General features: G+C 38.7%; 1 protein-coding gene across 1 annotated transcript in view; it reads left to right on the plus strand.

Moving 5' to 3' along the window:
- LOC128693334 (uncharacterized) overlaps nucleotides 1–6,777 on the plus strand; it is a 72,409-nt gene extending 65,632 nt beyond the window's left edge. The window contains exon 10 of the transcript XR_011392535.1: nucleotides 6,530–6,777. The gene's annotated coding sequence lies outside the window, so the exon portion shown is untranslated. The remainder of the gene's footprint in view (nucleotides 1–6,529) is intronic.
- Nucleotides 6,778–12,303: the final 5,526 nt, after the last annotated feature.

The following is a 12,303-nucleotide window of genomic DNA, read 5'->3' on the forward strand; positions in this document are numbered from 1 at the left end:
ACTGACTTTTAGAATCAAATCCCAGAAGCAAAGTATCCCAATCTTCTGAAAACTGGCTTTCGACTACTCTCTGTTTTTGGTACAACTTACTGCTGTGAATATCTCTTCTCTGTAATTTAATTTATCAAGTCAAAGCATCGTGCTATCTTCAATGAGCTTCTTGGAACAGCTTTGACAGTCTACCAGCCAGATTTTAAACTATTAACTGTAAAAATAAAGACTCGATGAAAGTCTTCAATGAACAGATTAGACATATATTCTGCTTTGGTAAGTAGGACTACAATATAGTTATAGTTTTTATTATTTATAAATACAACTTTAAAATTATATTTTCCGTGGCTCTTGAACATTCAACCATGTATGAGAAGTATTATATGTGGCTCTTCTTATCGAAGAACTTGGCCACCCCTGTAATATATAATCGCATCACATATAGTCCTGTAATACACATATTTGCGCTATACTCATCGCTAGTGCATTGCTTAAAACAAAAATGGGTCCTACACAGATGACAGCAAGGAAATGAGTGAGCTACTCAAGTCCCAATATGACTCAGTTTTTAGCAAGCTGCTAACCAGACTGAGAGTCGAAGATCAAAATGAATTTTTTATGAGAGAGCCACAAAATTTGATTAACACAAGCCTATCCGATGTTATCCTGACGCCAAATGACTTCGAACAGGCGATAAATGACATGCCCATGCACTCTGCCCCAGGGCCAGACTCATGGAACTCTGTGTTCATTAAGAACTGCAAGAAGCCCCTATCACGAGCCTTTTCCATCCTATGGAGAGGGAGCATGGACACGGGGGTCGTCCCACAGTTACTAAAACCAACAGACATAGCCCCACTCCACAAAGGGGGCAGTAAAGCAACAGCAAAGAACTACAGACCAATAGCACTAACATCCCATATCATAAAAATCTTTGAAAGGGTCCTAAGAAGCAAGATCACCACCCATCTAGAAACCCATCAGTTACACAACCCAGGGCAACATGGGTTTAGAACAGGTCGCTCCTGTCTGTCTCAACTATTGGATCACTACGACAAGGTCCTAAATGCACTAGAAGACAAAAAGAATGCAGATGTAATATATACAGACTTTGCAAAAGCCTTCGACAAGTGTGACCATGGCGTAATAGCGCACAAAATGCGTGCTAAAGGAATAACAGAAAAAGTCGGTCGATGGATCTATAATTTCCTCACTAACAGAACACAGAGAGTAGTCGTCAACAGAGTAAAGTCCGAGGCAGCTACGGTGAAAAGCTCTGTTCCACAAGGCACAGTACTCGCTCCCATCTTGTTCCTCATCCTCATATCCGACATAGACAAGGATGTCAGCCACAGCACCGTGTCTTCCTTTGCAGATGACACCCGAATCTGCATGACAGTGTCTTCCATTGCAGACACTGCAAGGCTCCAGGCGGACATCAACCAAATCTTTCAGTGGGCTGCGGAAAACAATATGAAGTTCAACGATGAGAAATTTCAATTACTCAGATATGGTAAACATGAGGAAATTAAATCTTCATCAGAGTACAAAACAAATTCTGGCCACAAAATAGAGCGAAACACCAACGTCAAAGACCTGGGAGTGATCATGTCGGAGGATCTCACCTTCAAGGACCATAACATTGTATCAATCGCATCTGCTAGAAAAATGACAGGATGGATAATGAGAACCTTCAAAACTAGGGAGGCCAAGCCCATGATGACACTCTTCAGGTCACTTGTTCTATCTAGGCTGGAATATTGCTGCACACTAACAGCACCTTTCAAGGCAGGTGAAATTGCCGACCTAGAAAATGTACAGAGAACTTTCACGGCGCGCATAACGGAGATAAAACACCTCAATTATTGGGAGCGCTTGAGGTTCCTAAACCTGTATTCCCTGGAACGCAGGAGGGAGAGATACATGATTATATACACCTGGAAAATCCTAGAGGGACTAGTACCGAACTTGCACACGAAAATCACTCACTACGAAAGCAAAAGACTTGGCAGACGATGCACCATCCCCCCAATGAAAAGCAGGGGTGTCACTAGCACGTTAAGAGACCATGCAATAAGTGTCAGGGGCCCGAGACTGTTCAACTGCCTCCCAGCACACATAAGGGGGATTACCAACAGACCCCTGTCAGTCTTCAAGCTGGCACTGGACAAGCACCTAAAGTCAGTTCCAGATCAGCCGGGCTGTGGCTCGTACGTTGGTTTGCGTGCAGCCAGCAGCGACAGCCTGGTTGATCAGGCTCTGATCCACCAGGAGGCCTGGTCACAGACCGGCCCGCGGGGGCGTTGACCCCCGGAACTCTCTCCAGGTAAACTCCAGGTAACGAAGGAAAGATAAGCTACATCGAGAGAATACCTACACAGAGCAGAGACTTTAATAAACAGTCGTACCAGACAAAAAGAAAACCGCAAAAGGAACAAAAACGTCATCCAGGAAATCGCAACAAAAAAATCCTAAATATTTCTACTCACAACTCGCTCACAGACTGGAGATTAAGCTAGACAGCGTTCCGTCTCTTCCTGTACCATTGTCAGGTCCAGCAAACAGAACTGACCGAAACATCTAGTTTGTTCTTCAGATTGTAGGTCTGTTGTGAACTGTTGAGCTACTATTAATGAGACTCCTGTGGTGGTTCATTGTCCGTGTAGCAGCTTCAAGGGCGTCACGCCTTAATTAACCACACGAGGGCTATGACCGCCCTCACACACACCCTCGTGTAAAGGTCTGACCGCCCTCACCCTCGCTCCCCGCACACAACACTCCGTATACATTCAACACAAGAAAAACACATACAACTGGAAATACTCTTCGGTTAATCCAGGAATTCATATAAAAGAGGCTGTAAAATGAATATATTGTAAGAAGAATAAATGATACTGTGAATGTAATGAATAATAGATGCAGTGAAATTCGTCTCTAATACGATAAATAAAGGAGGCTGTGAAATGAAACTTTAATACAGTGAAAGAAACTGAAATTATTCTCTCGTACAGTGAATAAAACGCCATGTGAAAATAAATTGCTGCGTGATAAAAGAACCTGTGAAATTAAAATTTAGTACAGTGAATAAATAATACTTTAGGAAAAAAAATTTATTTCACAAAAATATATTTTGACATTTATTTGTTGGGTAAAAGGGCACATGAGTTCTCCAGAAGCTTTAACAAAGCTGGAGTGCGAAACGTTGCCATAATAAAATGTCACAGTAGTTGGTCCTGTGTCCTTATACCTTACAGAGTGTCGATAATTCTACCAATATTATTACATCATTTGTTTGCTTGTGTGGGCGGCAGGAAAGACACTAGTATGTCAGCGTGCCTCAAAACACGTTCATTACGGGAGTGTTAGTGCTAGCCTCATATAAATTTGATCCTTTTCAACATCAGGAAGTTTCTTGATATTGCCTAATGCCCACTTTACATCACAAGATTTAGAACCCTCGTCCCCCTTCTGTACATTTTTGAGAGAAAAGAGCGAATTATATATCTTCAGGTGCAGCTGGGACATAAAAGCTGCGGTCAGGTGTTCAAGGGTGGATAGAGGAGAACCAGCTCGCGGCTGCCAGGCCAACATAATTATTAAGAACTGGTTTTGCTATTGATGTAAGTCGCGAGCCATGCTGGACTAGTCATGAGTCTCCCTAACACTCCCTGTGCTAGTTATCAGTTTCCCTGACACTTCCTGGGATAAATATAAATTTCTGTGACATCTTTGAGCAGGTAAGAGCCTCCCTGAAACTCTGGGCTAATTATGACTAATATTCCTTGGACGATGTTGGACATCTAAAGCTAACTCTTTTCTACCCTGCCACCTGAACAAGTGCAATAAATAATATATATATAATATATATATATATATATATATATATATATATATATATATATATATATATATATATATATATATAATAGGTAAAACTGGTCAATTAGAAAGAATCCATTTAAAATTAAGCCATTTCTAAAATTTTCTCTTATACGTTGAAAGATATTTTTTTTCATTTATGATAATGTAAAATTTAATAATTTTGTACCAAAAGAACCTTGGAAAGCTTACCTAATCTTATTGTAACAAGCTCAATTTAATTTAGCCAAATCCAACTAAATATATTTTAGATAAGTTTACAATAATTTAATAATAAACAAACACCATGAAATATATTTTTTCGTTAGGTTCAGAATGATTTTTGCGAAATTACTGAGTACACAATTTTTCGCTTGCCTTATTCGGCAAGAAGAGTGTGTGCGTGCGTGTGTGTGTGTGTGTGTGTGTGTGTGTGTGTGTGTGTGTGTGTGTGTGTGTGTGTGTGTGTGTGTGTGTGTGTGTGTGTGTGTGTGTGTGTGTGTGTTGTGTGTGTGTGTGTACTCACCTAATTGTGGTTGCAGGGGTCGAGACTCAGCTCCTTGCCCCGCCTCTTCACTGATCGCTACTAGGTCCTCTCTCTCTCTGCTTCCTGAGCTTTGTCATACCTCTTCTTAAAACTATGTATGGTTCCTGCCTCCACTACTTCACTTGCTAGGCTATTCCACTTCCTGACGACTCTATGACTGAAGAAATACTTCCTTTTGACTCATCTGAGTCTTCACCTTCCAAGAATGACCCCTTGTTTCTGTGTCCCCTCTCTGGAACATCCTATCTATGTCCGCCTTGTCTATTCCCTGCAGTATCTTGTATGTCGTTATCATGTTTCCCCTGACTCTTCTGTCCTCCAGTGTCGTCAGTCCGATTTCCTTCAACTTTTCCTCGTACGACATTCCCTTGAGCTCTGGGACTAGCCTTGTTGCAAACCTTTGTACTTTCTCTAACTTCTTGACGTGCTTGACCAGGTGTGGGTTCCAGACTGGTGCTGCATACTCCAGTATGGGCCTAACATACACAGTGTACAGTATCTTGAACGATCCTTATTAAGGTATCGGAACGCTATTCTCAGGTTTACCAGGCGCCCGTATGCTGCAGCAGTTATCTGGTTGATGTGTGCCTCCGGTGACGTGCTCGGTGTTATGGTCACCCCAAGGTCTTTCTCCCTGAGTGAGGTCTGTAGTCTTTGTCCACCTAGCCTATACTCTGCCTGTGGTCTTCTTTGCTCCTCCCCAATCTTCATGACTTTGCATTTGACAGGGTTGAATTCGAGAAGCCAGTTTCTGGACCACATGTCCAGCCTGTCCAGGTCTCTTTGCAGTCCTGCCTCATCCTCATCCGATTTAATTCTTCTCATCAACTTCATAATATCTGCGAATAGGGACACTTCAGAGTCTATTCCTTCCATCATGTCGTTCGCATATATCAAAAATAGCACTGGTCCTAGAACTGTGTGTACTCACCTAGTTGAGGTTGCGGGGGTCGAGTCCGAGCTCCCGTGTGTGTGTGTGTGTGTGTGTGTGTGTGTGCAAAATAACCAATGAAAAAATAGTGAATTTCCAAACACTTTCGGGATTTCTCACATTATCAAGGACCTTTAAAAATAATAGGACTCAGTTGGCTTAAAAGGCTAAGCTATCGCCTTACATATGACCTGACTCCTGGCTCAGCACGCTGAGCGTGTTAGTGTAGTGAAGATTTTGTCAAGTCACAGGCAAAGTGATATTTATGAGTGTTATGAGACATAGCGTAAATTCATCACAAATTTTGTTAGTTATAAATTATTCTAATTTATATAACCCTGAACTAATATTCATATTAAAATCAATACTTTTTCATGAAACTTTATTCGATTATATGTCTCTCAATCATGGACCTGCTTGATACAAATTTCTAGGCCTTTTGAAAATCAGTTGGGTGGTTAAAATCTCACATATGAATAAACAGGGCACTAGACTCTTGTCCAGCTCTGATGCGATATTTATGCTGTAATCTTAATTCAAGGATTTTTCCAGTTTGACCGTAATAAACTTTATTGCATTTTTTTACAGGGACTCTTAGACGGCTATCAGCATTTTCAGGGTAATTCTTAATAATTTTTTTTACTGCATCGAGATTTTTAAAAACATTCATGGAAATTTGGTATGAAGATTCATGTGCAAGGAAACTTAGGATGAAGTTTCAGGTGTGAGAAAACTAGGTGTGAGGCTTCAGGTGTAAGATTACTAGGTTGTTAGGCTTCAGGTGTCAGGAAACTTGGGATGAGGCTTTAGGTATTTGGAAACTTGCTCAAATTTCTCGCCTCACTCTAGATTGAACCCCGGTCCTTATGGTTGTGAGCCAAGTGCTCGACTACTGAACAACCAGGGACCTATATAAAGAATATAGATTTTACTTAATACCTGTACTCAGCAGCAATATACTTAGTGTGTAATTATGTATACATAAAGGGGGGGGACCGTTCAGAGGTTACCTGATTTGTTTCTTATTTTTCTTCCTCCAACTTTTCAATTATATTTCGCTCATAACTTGAAAACGCTTCAAATTTTCAACACTTGTGTCTGGTAACGAATAACAAATGGGATGTTCACGTGCCCTATAATCAAAGTTGCTGAACCCATTCCCAACATCCTGGAATGGCTCATATAACTTCCTATACCCTCAGGGGCATCACTTCAGGCGTTCAAAAGAGGTGCCAGAAAATCGACGACGACGGAGAGTGAAATTCGGATGAGTTGGTGCAGATTTGATCATTTTATGGGTAAAAATGTGTGAAATTTTATTTCCGTTAAACCTTGTTAAATAATTTTCAGTTTACCTCTTCTCAACAACTTCATTATTTAATGGCTGGTTAATCTTAGGGCCAGAATAGTACCGATTAAGTTTCGTTTGTGTGCAGGCAAATTTGTTGTAGTAAAATATTAAAATAAAAAAACTTGGAATCGTTAGAATCATTGTCATAACTGAAGAGTGACTTATCTGATAGGCTTCAAATTTTCACCATTGGAGTAGTTGCCACTACTTATTCCAGTTGTACTGACCAACTTTTATTAATCAAATTGTTTTTCGTGAATGTCTCTTCTGAACAGAAAGCAGTCTGTGTTTGACATTATTTGGTTAAATTAACATAATGTCCTTTTACGTGTGCCCTTAATACCATTGTTAAAAATTTGTGTTAGTTGCAATAAACTTACATAACACGTACTGTGCTTACTTTCTTAAAAGCTGGTTAGTTTTACCTAGAGAAAAGTTTGGATTGATTTTGGCCTGTGTAGGTCCCAGTTTGCTTTTTTGGAAGAAATTAGAAAAATTGGGATACTGTTTTTCATGCTATAATTTTTGAGCGTCGCATCTTATTAGCTAATATCTAATATCTGATAATGCAACTTCTAAGTGGCTTCAGGCTTAATGTGCTTGTGTGTTTTAGAATATTGGCCTCCGTGATCTCCTTGAAAGGCTTCAATTAGATTGGTCTGTTTATGGCCTCATTTACTATTTTTATTGAAGAAATTTGGATATTAGTTTCCATATGATGACTTGTGAATGCCTCTTCTGATTTTCTTCAAATCTTCAAAGCTAGTATTCAACTGCATTATCAACTGCACTGTTACAATCGCGTGCATTGAGGTACAGGGGACTGGGTTATGAAATACAGGGATACCTTTCTCGGATAGCGCAGTGACTGAAATACAGCTACTTCAGATTGTATTGCAGGATAGAATCCCCACCCAGGATGCTCAGATACTGCTTATGTGTACAAATGATACATCTTTTAATACTAAATGGTTATAACTATAACCAGTTTTAAAGGGGTGGACCGGTAAGCCAGCGAAAGGCCTCGGTTATATGACCAAAAGCTTCAACGGCGGGTCATTATCTAAGACCCGCGTCAGGAAACACTTGTCATGTTTCCTGATAAACCTTACCTGACCCAATACATCTTTTCATCCCAGTAAGCTGTTATTATATTATATAATTTCCAAATCATAGTGTCTTTAGCAGAAATGTTTTTCGTATAAAAACTATTTTCACATTAAGAATAGGGAACAAAATTAGTAAGAACGTATTTAAACAGAATGTGTGGGCCTTGACGGAGGGTGGGTGTGGCTCTGCACTTCAGGATTGTCTTGAAGAGCCAGAGGGGAAAACTCCGCCTCTATTATGAATCTCTCGCCAGGGAAAATTCCCAAACTTATTCATTACCACTACATTTCCTCTCCAACACGATTTCAACTTCTTGCTTTACGTGCATCCTGCCTTTGTTCCTAAACTGGCCACTCCCTTTTTCGTAGTCAGAGTGAGTACAAAAGTGTTCGTCTTGCTGACACTGACAACTTTCTTTTCACTTACGTTAGAGATCATACCTGTTTAATAAGCTGGTCCTCTAGTAAAATTATGTTTTGTAGAATTAGCTTTTAAATACAACGTGCATTATTAACATGAATCTTAGTCTTGGTTTTGTTTCTGTTAATGTACGTCTTTCCTAGTACACTATCAGAACACTCGTGGCTTGACCTGACCTCGTCTGTCTCTTCACCTCTCCTGACTTGACACTAGTTGTCTGCTAGCATCTTTACCTGGTCTGAGTTTCTGCATTTTCCACATTTCTCTCTCAGCAGTGACTTGACAATGGTCCAGGACGAACCGAAACGTCTAAAGATCTATCTCCAGTCTGTAAGTTAGTTACGAAAAAAAAAAAATTTCCCTGTCATTTACTGACTACTGTTTCTGATTTTCATGTACTTGCCAAGTTGTTACGACTTCCTTATTATCCCCGACATACTCGTATACAGTTTCTCATTCTCTCTTCCTTTATTGCTTTGTGTGTATTGACATGCTTTACATTCTCGGATTTTCCTTTCATTTTCTTCTCTTTCACTTAAATTGGTTATTATTTTTATTAACACATACTAATATTTTCCCATTTAATTTAACCTTTTGTCTTTAATTCCTCATTTTACCACCCTTTTATCCGCTTCCACATGGCGCCGTCTCTCACCAAACTGTCCTTCGCTGGTTTTTGTGATATAACTGGGAAATGCTTCTTCTAATCGTCTTCAAAGTTTAAGTGGTGGTGTATTTTGCTCAAAAGAAGGTTTGTATTGGTACTGGGCGGTGTATATGTCCTATTTCAAAATTACATTTAAAAAATTGGGATATTCTTTTCCGTGCGATTACTCTGATAAAGCCACTTCTGATAGGCTTCAACCTCTTAACACTAATGTATTGATGTATATATATATATATATATATATATATATATATATATATATATATATATATATATATATATATATATATATATATATAATATATATAATATATATATATATATATATATATATATATATATATATATATATATATATATATATATATATATATAATATATATATATATATATATATATATATATATATAATATATATATATATATATATATATATATATATATATATATATATATATATAATATATATATATATTATATATATATATATATATATATATATATATATATATATATATATATATATATATAATTTCGTGTGATAAATAACAAAAGGCACAATACCGTGTCTGGAACGATACACAAATAACCCGCACATAAAAGAGAGAAGCATACGACGACTTTTCGGTCCGACTTGGACCATTGACAAAGTCACACTAACCAGAGGTTTTTTTTTTTTTTTTTTTTTATTCGCCGGTATTCTCCCGGCCCGGGTCTTTTCCAAGTAGTGGTGACCCGGCCTTGGCTCCCTATCTGGGGAGTGTCTCGAGACGTAAGTCTCCCATGGGAGGAGGTACAAGTACCCCCTCATCTTTGGGACCAAGTGTCCCCAGGCCTAGCCACATTCCCCGCCCTCACGGGGCTCGTAGGGAGAAGCTAGGCCTCTGGTCTGCCATCTACCCCGCCTCAAAGGGGCTCGTGGGGATGGCAGTCTTATGAGCTGCAGATGGTAGCAAGCTCAGGCCTCCTTTAACCAGAGGTGGAGTAGGACGGCTATATATAGGCAGGAAGAGGTGATGGTAGTAGAAGTAGTAGTAGTAGTACAAGAATGGTATATAATACCGACAAGATGAAATTAAGACACATGCGCAACACCCGGGCATCCCTATCGTAGACGTTTCGCCATCCAGCCAGTCACTGGATGGCGAAACGTCCACAACAAAGACAACCAGACGCCGCACATGTGTCTTAATTTCATCTTTTATGTGCGGGTTATTTATGTTTCGTGTGATAACTTGAGAATATCTTTTTATATCGGTTTTAAACTTAAAACTCCGGTGTGTCTAATTTGAGGTAAGATTTTTATATTTTATTGGTCACGTACCAATTTATCAATTTTATTGAAAAACTATGGATATCACACTGACCCTTCTTCAGTAATAAGGATTGATGGTGCGAAGCCAAAAAAAGAAAAATAATAATGTCTTAATTCGACACCGTTACTTTATGTACGCAATTCCCGTTAGACACTTTGGAGATATTTATTTTGATCTTAAACTAGAAACCAATTTCAGAAAATTAAACCTATTCAGGATTTTAATCGCACATTTTGAAATGCTAGGCTCTAGTTAGCACATGATACATTGAACAGCTGACGTGAGTTTTAGAAAGATCAGTCTATTGGTTTCTGTGATATTACAGTGAGCTAAAAACTCCCCTATGAAAGCCACTGTTGTCTTCCTGTTTAGCGTAATATACTAGATATCAGTACAGACATAACGAACTTAATTTCGTATGATTGGTTGATTAGGAATCTCCTGAAGGGGAATTCTGTGCGGTGAGATCGTCGTCTGTGCTGCTCAGCTTCAAACATTTCACATTGGTGTATCCTAATTCGAGAAATCTTCCGAGTGCAGTTAAACTATGCAACTTCCAATTTATCAATTTTATTATAGAAATAAGTGCAAAAGTCTGCTGTAATTTGTCCTTCTGACCGACTTCAAACTTTTAGTGTTTGTGTCACTATCCCAAAAAAAAGTTCAGTAAAGGTTTAGGTTGTATACAGTAAGTGTAAATTTGTCAGTTTTATAAAGAAAATAAAAAATGGAGATTATCAGTGTCTATTATAACTAGAAAATACCTCTTCTTATCGACTTCAAATTTTCTGAGCTGGTATTTTTTATTTCAGAAAGTTTTGCATTATTATTATTATTATTATTATTATTATTATTATTATTATTATTATTATTATTATTATTATTATTATTATTATTATTATTCGGCTGTTTAAGTCCCAATTTGTCAATTTTATTAAAATAATGAATAAGAAAATTAAGCCTGTTCAAGCATAGGTAAACAATTATCATGAGTTTGCTCAAGATTAGCCTACTGGCTTCCATGATGGACCAAGACTAACACCCATTCTCTCTATGATTTTCTTAAACAAAAGTGGATATATTAGCAATGTGCTGCTAGATAAAGTATCATACGGAGAGTTCGAGACATTTATTGAGGAAACTTTTTACCACTTATGGCGAAATATTTCCTCGATAAATGTCTTGAACTGTGATATACCTCTGATGAGTTCCGAAAGTTTTTCTACTCCCGGAGCCGACCATGGGCTAGGCTGGTCTGGTGCTTGCCTGGTCAACCAGGCTGTTGCTGCTGGTGGCCTGCTGCCCCACATATCCATCACAGCTTGGTTGATCTGGCATCTGGTGAAGATATTTATCCAATTTCCTCTTGAAGACCTCTTCGTTTGTTCCAGCAGTGTTTCTGATATCTTCTGGCAAGATGTTGAATAATCTGGGGCCCCGGACATTGATACAGGGTTCCTTTTTGTGCCCACTGCACCCCTGCTTTTCACTGGGTTTATTTTGCACTTATCTAGAAGCACGTTATTGATATATCTAATGTTCTGCAACCCTATTCTATATGACACACAGGGGGAACAAAAACTATTATTCCTTTTCATATTCTATTACGCAGAATGGGTCTTATACAAAGTGTTAAAAGCTGCCAGCATGAGCTGGGAGACTTCAGTAGAACAAAGAGGAAATCGATCGTCAAGTATACCTTAAGGCTTAAGGGTTAAGCAGCTATAGGCCTTCAGTTACTATTACTTGGGAATTACCATTTCTAAGGATAGCTTATCACATGCAAAGGAGACGTGGAATTTTTAGGAAGAGAGAGGAAAAATAGGGGGGAGTGGAATTTGTGTATCTTATATATGTAACTGAAGACAGAGGAAAGAGACAGGGATGGGGTGGAAGAGAAATACAGATGACTGTAATTCTACAAAATTCGACGGACATCAGCAACCCAATTTCGTCTGTTTAGTTACATTATGTTTTCATTATATAACTGTTGAGCTCCAGCTCCTGTGCTTGTTAAGTCTTCATCTGCAGCTGCGCCTTAAGTACTGGGCCTTTTGAAGGTTTTAAATTGCAGGTACTAGGCTGTTTGAGTTAACCTGGGTTAGTAACCCC

Source organism: Cherax quadricarinatus, chromosome 28 (assembly GCF_038502225.1).
Source record: "Cherax quadricarinatus isolate ZL_2023a chromosome 28, ASM3850222v1, whole genome shotgun sequence".
Taxonomy (NCBI): domain Eukaryota; kingdom Metazoa; phylum Arthropoda; class Malacostraca; order Decapoda; family Parastacidae; genus Cherax; species Cherax quadricarinatus.